This window comes from Ranitomeya variabilis, chromosome 4 (genome assembly GCF_051348905.1).
Source record: "Ranitomeya variabilis isolate aRanVar5 chromosome 4, aRanVar5.hap1, whole genome shotgun sequence".
NCBI classification, from domain to species: Eukaryota; Metazoa; Chordata; class Amphibia; order Anura; family Dendrobatidae; genus Ranitomeya; species Ranitomeya variabilis.
In genome coordinates this window covers 738036741-738046756 of record NC_135235.1, presented here as the reverse complement: position 1 = coordinate 738046756, position 10016 = coordinate 738036741, and the positions used below count along the sequence as shown (strand labels likewise).

Genomic DNA, 10016 nt, shown 5'->3' with positions numbered 1-10016 from the left:
GCTGTCACCCTGCTCCTCCACCATATATCTCCCTCTGTGACCCCCATAGACCAGCACACTGCTCTCCTGAAATACTCTGTGCTGCTGTCACCCTGCTCCTCCTCCATATATCTCCCTCTGTGCCCCCCATAGACCAGCACACTGCTCTCCTGAAATACTCTGTGCTGCTGTCACCCTGCTCCCTCCTCCATATATCTCCCTCTGTGACCTCCATAGACCAGCACACTGCTCTCCTGAAATACTCTGTGCTGCTGTCACCCTGCTCCTCCACCATATATCTCCTTCTGTGACCTCCCATAGACCAGCTCACTGCTCTCCTGAAATACTCTGTGCTGCTGTCACCCTGCTCCCTCCACTATATACCTCCCAGAATCCTTGCTGCCTGCCTTCCTCACTGACGGTTTACTTGACAGTATAACTTTGCAATCACCAACAAAATGGCTCCGCTTTGTGTTCTTAAGACATGGTGACATAGCATATATATTACTATTTGTATTTTGGGCTGTCTTTCATGAGTATTCACCATGGGACTAAGTGGTGTGGTTGTTATATTTTAATATGCTTTTATTCTAGTGTATGTGTCTCGGTTTTCAATAAACTTTTTGTATTTGTTGCTACTCAGCTTGTATTTTTCTGGGTGTGCGCTCCATTTGCGTGTCTGCTTTTCTCGGTTGCTTTCCTAAGACACATGTCACACTTGCGAGTCACTTGGGGTCGAAGCATGAGGCTGCATGTATTTCTATTCATCTGAACGCTCCGGTTTCGATTGTCGGCGTCTGTGCCCGGTATTGATGAGAGAGACTCGAGCAAGTTTCTAGCATTGTACTCACAAGTGTGACCCCAGCCTAAATCGCATCCTCTCTTATCGCTTAGCAAACACCCAGAAGTGGGGGAATGAGTGACCTTGATTGAGGATGGTGAAGTTAAAGCTCTTAGCTTTGCCATGCGTAGGAGCAAAGAATCTTTTCTGAGAGCACAACTGCCCAAATGAGGGTTCTCTGCTGTGCTGACACAGGGTGGAGTATGGTGAACATGACAAGCTGCTGGACTGCGACAGAGGTGCAGGTGGATTTGTTATGGTGGGTTGAGAAAGATGGTGTGTTTGACATGTAGGGTCAGTCAAAAACCGCAGGCATGTCCAATTCCACATCAGCTGATAGGCTCTTGTGGCACCCCAGGAGTCCGGTTGCCACAGTGGCATTGCCTTCCTCTCGGGGGGGGGGGGGGGGGGGGGGCGTAATGTCATGCCTGGATGCAAGGAGGGATCCCCTAATCAGGTAATACAAACATACAACACCTTCCTAATTCCAGACCAGAAGGGGGAGCTCTAAACCCTGTTTCAGGGTAGCTTCCCTATAAGTTCTGGTCTGGAGGCTGGTTTGGTGAGTGTAGTGTGAGACACTGAAGGGAAAGGAAACACGAGAGAGGAGCCTAGGGTCTGGAGCTGCGATTGGGCTCACCCCAAGATAAAGCGCAAAGAGATTGTTTCCAGGCTGCCCGGACCCCATCACCACCTGCTACCTGTACCCTGGACTGTACCTGCATTTCATCAGTAAAAGGTAAAGGAAACTGCTATCCCTGTGTCCTTCAATTATTTCCTGCACTCAACCATCAATCATCCCTCTTACCAACTGTACCGGTATCCCTGGGGACCAATCTCTACCTATGGGGAGCTATACCAACTCTGCTGCAACTCCATCAGCCCCAGTGGACCCCTTTATTCAGCATTGGCCATCACTCGCCGAATACCACAGGTGGCATCACAAATCATCCTTTCTCAGCCTCTACCTGGGTTCAGGTTGGCTATTTATCTCTGCTGCTTCCTGCAGGTGATGTCAGTTATAGTTTTTGCCTAGTGCTGCTGTAGCTGACGCTGATTGCTCTGATTTGTCCTGCTTCGTTTGCTGTCTGAATCCGTGTCTCTGTTTTCCCCTATTCCTGTCTTGACTCCGTGTTTCCCTTAAGTGTGCCGACTCCCCGGTTTTGACTTGGCTTGTATCCTGACCTGCTTCTGTCTTGTGGCTTTTCCACTCCTGGCCGTTACTGACTCCCTGGCTTGTCTCTAACCAGGAGTTTGCTTATTCCTTTGGTACTGCGCTACAGTCTAGGATTTGACACGGCTTGTTTGACTATTCTGCTGCTACTTGTGGTAGCCTCACTGCTGCACTGCAGGCCAGCTCTGTTTAGGTGCAGTCTTGCTTCCACTCTACTGCCATCTAGTGGCGCCTGTACCTACCTGCATTGCAGCAGCGTGGCAGTTATTCTGGATCATCTCAATGAGAAAATATGACGCCAGTCACTTCACACGGCCAAGCCGTGAGTCAGAGTGGTCAAGGAGTCCAAGGTTAGAAGCCAGGAGGGTACGTCATAAACGGAAGAGACAAAAACGTAGTCAGGTAAAGTTCTGAGGTCAGAGTAGCAGGAGGATAACAGATCAGAGCTGAAGGGGTTAAACAGGCAGGTAGTCAGAACAAAGTCCAAGGTCAGGCAACAGATCAAACATAGAAATCAAGGCACAGAGAGCACAGCACAAACCTCACAAAATGAATGTACATCTGGCAGTGTTCTGGGAAACTCAGCTCAGTTAAGAAGAATGGCCATTAAGTGGAATAATGAACACCCGAGACTGCCGGCGAATCAGTCTCAGATTGGATAGTTGAGCTGTCAATTAACACACTGACAGCTCAGCACACCCCTCTACCAGATTGGATGGCCAAGCTGTCAATCACAGTACTAACAGCTCCGGCACACCCCTATACCAGATTGGACAGCCGAGCTGTCAGTAACTGCATCCCAGACACCTTGAGGGGAGGAACTGTGACAGAATAACTGTTTAACTCCATATCAGCATGGGTTTATGAGGAATCACTCCTGTCAAACCAATCTAATCAGTTTTTATGAAGAGGTAAGCTATAGACTGGACCAAGGTGAGTCATTGGACGTGGTATATATTGATTTTTCCAAAGCGTTTGATACCGTGCCACACAAGAGGTTGGTACACAATGAAAATACTGCATCTGCGGGAAAATGTGTAAATGGTTTGACACAGTGACCCATGCTGCAGCTAGGGGCCGTTGTATGTGTTCCTCAGGATACGCAGGGAGGCGTATCTGTAATGATGATGATGAGATAGTGATTGGCATGATTGTAAATGACCGGTATGTGTCGCAGAGGGAGTCTGCACTGTAAGCCTGAAGTAATGTTGTTCTGGCACCTGTAGTCCCACAAGTATTTTTATAGTTTGTAAAGGGAGGCTTGCAGGATTAGCTGGAGAGCTGGACGGGTCTGGCTAACCACACACACTTCCCACCTATGGGAGTGGTTACAGGTACATAATGTGACCATGGTGTGGTCACATGGTCTCTGTAGTAGAGTGTATGGACCTGAATGCTCTCTGTGGTAGAGAATGTAGGCCCTAGACGGCTTGTGTTGGGAGGTTCTGTGCGTGGACCAGATCCCTGAATAGCGCACTGAGAGGCCGTGGACCTGAAGACTTGTGTGTTGGGATGTCCTGTGCGTGGACCGGATTCCTGAACAGCGCACTGGGAGGCCTGTGTTGAAAGTCCAGGGAGTAGGAATTCCTGAAGAGCACATGGGAAGGCGTGTATGCAAAGTCTGTAATGGCACTGCACTGGGGGAGCTACAGCCTGTCTGAGGATCTGGACTGTCAGGTGGCCTAGTGAGCAAGGCATTGTCCAGGATGGTGGATCCCAGTTTGGCCGCTTCCCTGAGAAAGAGAGTACTGGCAGGAGTCAGCGTGTGGAGCAGGAGCTCCTGGAAAGTAACCCAGAGTATGGGGAACTGTGTGTACTGACAGGGGGTCAGTAATGAACTGTGTGGTCTCCCACGTAACTGGACGAAGTAAGGTCTAGCATGTTTAGAGACTGCGAATCAATGTCGTGTGCGCTATACGAGTAGAGATATTGATACGGCGTACAGACACCCCCGGGAGCTAGTCAAGGAGGGCTGGCGAGTGTAGTGTCTGAACTGTGAGTTAAAGCCGTATATGGAGTATCTAAGTTAAAGCTGCAACTTAATGTCATCTGTTAGTGCCTATTGTGTTCCATGAAGTGTAATGGACTGTGCATGACCTGGTTTATGATGCCATAATAAACCGTATAGACTGTTTAATAGAGAAAATTGTGCCTGTGTGACTGAATCCCGTTCCCAAGCGAGTGTCTCCCAATACTTGCAGTAAGATCTATCTTACAATGGGTAAATAACTGGCTTAGGCTACTTTCCCACATAAGGTTTTTGCCGTCATACCGAATCGGATGTCGCAACAGATCCAGCGTAAACTGATGAAACTGATCTGTTTTTCCGCCGGATCCGACTAGCGGAACCGGCAAAAAAAGGGATCCGTTTCATCAGTTTTTGATCTGTTTCGTCCTTTTTTTAATCCATTTTACGACGGATCCAGTTTTTAAAAACGCCCATGGGAGGCTCCCAAACGTTATTGGCTACTGAAAACCTTTATATACAGTGTTCCTACAGCCCATTTTTGACCGGTTGTAGAGGAGCAAGTGGCGAAGATGGAAGGCGTGATGGCAAACATTCTGAAGATTAATGTGGATTTTACTGTTGAGGCGAATCATTTGAAAGCGATTATTCTGGCGAAGGAGCGAGAGAGACAGCGCATCATGTGTCTGTGCTGACGACGTTTGTGGATCCACCCCATCACAGCACAGAGAATGACTCGTGAGGTGTATTCTACACTATACAGTGCCTTGCGAAAGTATTCGGCCCCCTGGGACTTTTCAACCTTTTCCCACATATCATGCTTCAAACATAAAGATACCAAGTGTACATTTTTGGTGAAGAATCAACAAGTGGAACACAATTGTGAAGTTGAACGAAATTTATTGGTTATTTAAATTTTTGTGGAAATTCAAAAATTGAAAAGTGGGGTGTGCTGGTGTGATATGCTATATGGGTATCATCTTTGTGTATATTTATATTTTACTTATTTTTATTGTGTTCTCTTGTAGGATGAGTTATTTGCCATCTGATATTCTCCCCACAGTTCTGTATTGTTATCTCTCCACGGGGTCAGTGAATAATGTTGTTTGCTAATATGCTAATGACATGTTGACCTAGCTTGTTGAAACAATGAGCCCCTGTGACCCACCCCCCTAACCTGTGAATGAGGAGAGGGACTTGTAAATATCAGGGAGATGAGACACAGATCAGTCTTGTGTGGAATGAGGTGAACACAGCATGTCAGAGAGAAGGGGAAGCATATGGACCACCTTTTATCCTGTTACTGAACTGCATTCGTGTTCTGGACTATTTTATCCTTTGTGTGGTGGATTATATGGACCTTTCGTGTTTTTGCCTAAATAAAGGTCTTGGAATTGTTCACTATACTCTTGCTCTGTTGATTGTGTGGTATCGGAGTAGGACCCTGTGACAACTGGTGGCAAGCAGCGGGATCAACAGAGCGTAACCTAATGGAGAACCACCCACAGAGTGAGTACAGAAATTGGACTGTATCCAGTTTACAGGAGAAAGCCAGAGACTTGGGCCTGAACTACCAGGGACTGACTAAAGAGGCCTTATTTGACCTACTGGTGGGTGCCAGCCCGACCACCTTCCCCCATATATCTGAAGGACAAGCACTGGAGACGAGGACCCCCACCCCAAAAAGCCAGTGCGTGGTGTGGTATGAAGAAGAGATGGCGGTTCTGGGCCCAGGCATCTCTCAGGAGTACAAGGAGGAGGCTGCCCACCGGGCACAGCGGAGAAGAAGCAATGGAGCTTGATAGAGGGAGTAACGCAATGCGGAATGTAAACCCAACGATCTGGGAGCCTGTACGGATCACCTGGACAGAGTTTAAGCCATTTGATGAGGCTTCCGGAGATGTGGAGGGGTTCGTCAAGGACTTTGAGCAGCAGTGTGCCGTGATGGAGGTGCCCCACTCTGGCTGGATGCGTTTGTTAGTGGGACTCCTGAATGGTAGCCTGGCGGAGGCTTACCGAACCATTGACTCACAGCGAAATCGCGATTATAACATTGTAAAGCAGACTATCCTGGATTACCATGCTATCACCCCAGACTCATATAGGGCCAAGTTCTGAGACCTCCCATGCACTACGGGGGGGGGGGGGGGGATTGTTTAGGATGTATGCACATAAGATGTCCCAGCCATGTCGGAGATGGCTGGAAGCAGAAAACGCCTTTACTGTGGAAGATGTTATACAGGCGTTCCTTATAGAGCAATTTCTTGCCAAGTTTCCCGCAGAGGTACGGGAATGGGTCTCTCGTGCCTCTTCCTCTCCCGCTAGCCGGACTGTTTTCAGTGCAATTTTTCCAGTTAAACTTACATTTTGATGCAAATCAATTAATTCCTACCGGGGTTCTACTATATATACCATTCACGCTAATTTAGCACACTGATGAAGGTCCATTGCAGACCAAAACGTTTGTGACTACTGTATGTATATTAAACACCCCCCTTTTTGCATCACATTGGAGTGAGCTAGTTGTAACTATTCAACAATCAGTCGAACACTGCACAAATCTGGCCTTTATGGAAGAGTGGCAAGAAGAAAGCTATTTCTCAAAGCTATCCATAAAAAGTGTCGTTTAAAGTTTGCAACAAGCCACCTGGGAGGCAAACCAAACATGTGGAAGGTGCTCTGGTCAGATGAAACCAAAATCAAAATTTTTGTTAACAATGCCAAATGATATGTTTGGCATAAAGGCAACACAGCTCATCACCCTGAACACACCATCCCCACTGTCAAACATGGTGGTGGCAGCATCATGGTTTGGGCCTGCTTTTCTTCAGCAGGGACAGGGAAGATGGTTAAATTGATGGGAAGATGGATGGAGCCAAATACAGGACCATTCTTAAAGAAAACCTGTTGGGAGTCTACAAAAGACCTGAGACTTGGATGGAGATTTGTCTTCCAACAAGACAATGATCCCAAACATAAAGCAAAATCTGCAATGGAATCATTCACTAATAAACATATCCAGGTGTTAGAATGGCCAAGTCAAAGTCCAGACCTCAATCCAATCGAGAATCTGTGGAAAGAGCTGAAAACTGCAGTTCACAAACAATTTCCATCAAACCTCACTGAGCTCGAGCTGTTTACCAAGGAAGAATGGGCAAGAATTTCAGTCTCTCGATGTACAAAACTGATAGAGACATACCCCAAGAGACTTGAAGCTGTAATTGCAGCAAAAGGTGACGCAACAAAGTATTAAGTTAAAGGGGCCGAATAATATTGCACGCCCCACTTTTCAGTTTTTGAATTTCCCCAAAAATGTAAAATAATACATTTCATTCAACTTCACAATTGTGTTCCACTTGTTGTTGATTCTTCACCAAAAATTTACATTTGGTATCTTTATGTTTGAGGTAGCTCCAACAAAGTGTTTATCCGCACAGCGGGGAAGCCCACTCAGTGCACAGGTAATTGCATGACCTGATGCTGCAAGCATGTATACAGCAGTAAGTGCTCCGTGAGCCGGGGTGCCACTCCAAAGAAAATAGCCACAATGGATACAAAAATTGAAAGGATCGGATGGCACAAACCGGTTAAAAAACTTCTTTATTCCAATACTTTAAAACATCGGCGTCGGGAGGATAGGAGCAGGAGTGGAATGGACGACAGCCGTTTCGCGCTGCAGTGGCGCTTCTACTGGTCCCTCACCAGATGTGAGGGAAGGCTGCGAAGCTGCAGATGGGCCGAGTCTGTCGAAGTGTCCCTCGGTGGAGGACTCCTGAGGGATCGCCCCAGAAGGGTTCAACACTGCAGGCTCCTGAGTGCTGCAGACGGTACTGTGGGAAAAAAAAATATAATATATTGATGTTGCTTGGCCCTGGCTGAAACCCAAACAAAGTGTTCGACATGTAAACATTTTTTATTAAATGGGGTGGTTAATATTTACCATCTGCTCACCATTGTGACCAGAGGAATGACAGAGCTCTTGCATACTTGTACTTGCTCCTGCATCCTCCTGATCCACTCGGGGCCGGCAACTCCTTGTTAAACTCCTTCTTGAAGAGATCCCTGATTGTGTAGAAAAGGCGGCGCGGGATAATTGTGCCAGTAGTGAGTGCAAATAATAGCGGAAATGTCACTGACTGAGGAGAAGTTTCCATGTAGCGTCTGTACTCTGGATATCATTCACTGAGGACCCTGATCATGTGACTGGGATCCCACTTCACTACACTCACTCCTCACACTCAGCAAGTGTCTGCACTGCGGCCTATATTCCCGAAGCCTCACACACGGCTCCGCTATGTGCGCAGCCTACACCCAGTACTTCCGATATATACAGTCTGCCCCGCACAACTTGTACACACACAGCTCCGCTCTGCACACCTCGTACACACACGGCTCAGCTCCGTACACCTCGTAAACACGTGGCTCCGCTCCGTACACACAAGGCTAACTTCCGTACACCTCGTACACACACGGCTCAGCTACGTACAGCTCGTACACACACGGCTCAGCTACGTACAGCTCGTACACATGTGGCTCTGCTCCGTACACTTCATACACACACGGCTCCAATCCCTACACCTCGTACACATGCGGCTCTGCTCCGTACACCTCATACTCACGCGGCTCCGATCCCTACACCTCGTACACACATGGCTCCGCTCCATATATCTCGTACACACACGGCTCTGCCCCGCCCACCTCGTACACACACGGCTCCGCCCACCTCGTACACACACGGCTCTGCTCCGTACACCTCGTACACACACACGGCTCCGCTCCGTACACCTCGTACACACACGGCTCCGCTCCGTACACCTCGTACACACACGGCTCCGCTCCGTACACCTCGTACACACACACGGCTCTGCTCCGTACACCTCGTACACACACGGCTCCGCTCCGTACACCTCGTACACACACGGCTCCGCTCCGTACACCTCGTACACACACGGCTCCGCTCCGTACACCTCGTACACACACACGGCTCTGCTCCGTACACCTCGTACACACACGGCTCCGCTCCGTACACCTCGTACAAACACGGCTCTGCTCCGTACACCCAGTACACACTGTAAACCCCTCCTGACCCCACACATAAACTTCCCCTCATCCAGCACCATGACACCCAGCACAGCAGAGTCCTGCATACACTCCCTGATCATGTGACCCCTGACTCCTCCCCTCCTGTGACCTCATCACAGGTCCTGTGCGCACAGAGCAGCCATATATGTGGAGTGCAGCTCTGCAGGTGGAGGTATGTGCCTGAGGCTCCATTACTGATCGTGGGGGACATTAACCCCTTCTGCACTAAAACTCTTTTGGTGTTTTTGTCGCCACTTTATAAGAATCATAACGGTTTTGTTCTGTTTCCTGTAATAGATACATACGACCCAACTATGGAGGACAGGAAGTGAGGAAATGTATTGTTCTCATAGTACAGGGCCCCTTTTTTGGCCCCACACAGTGTAATGCCCCCAATATGCCCCTTATGCAGTATATATGATGCCCCCCACACAGTATAATCTATATATATAATTGTCTAAGGGGTACTTCCATCTTTCTGTCGGCAACTTCCGTCACGGATATTAATTCGCTGATTGGTCTCGCCAGCTGCCTGTCATGGCTGCCGCGACCAATCAGCGGCGAGCACAGTCCGATTAGTCCCTCCCTACTCCCCTGCAGTCAGTGCCCGGCGCCCGCTCCATACTCCCCGCAGTCACGGCTCACACAGGGTTAATGCCAGCGGTAACGGACCGCGTTATGCCGCGGGTAACTCACTCTGTTACCGCCGCTATTAACCCTGTGTGACCAAGTTTTTACTATTGATGCAGCCTATGCGGCCTCAATAGTAAAAACATCTAATGTTAAAAATAATAAAAAAAACAAACAAATCATTATATACTCACCTTCCGCCACATTTGCGATGCTCCGGTGACCGGTACTATGGTTGGTGTGCGACAAGGACTTGCCATGACGTCACGGTCATGTGACCGTGACGTCATCACACCCTCGGACCGGAAGCTGCCGCCTGAACCGAACACAGGCAACAGAACTAC

At 48.5% G+C, this 10016-nt stretch overlaps 1 protein-coding gene across 1 annotated transcript in view; it reads left to right on the top strand.

Moving 5' to 3' along the window:
* Nucleotides 1-9170: 9170 nt before the first annotated feature.
* Nucleotides 9171-10016, top strand: part of LOC143768006 (uncharacterized) — a 53247-nt gene continuing 52401 nt past the window's right edge. Inside the window, exon 1 of the mRNA XM_077256628.1 lies at nucleotides 9171-9214. The gene's annotated coding sequence lies outside the window, so the exon portion shown is untranslated. The remainder of the gene's footprint in view (nucleotides 9215-10016) is intronic.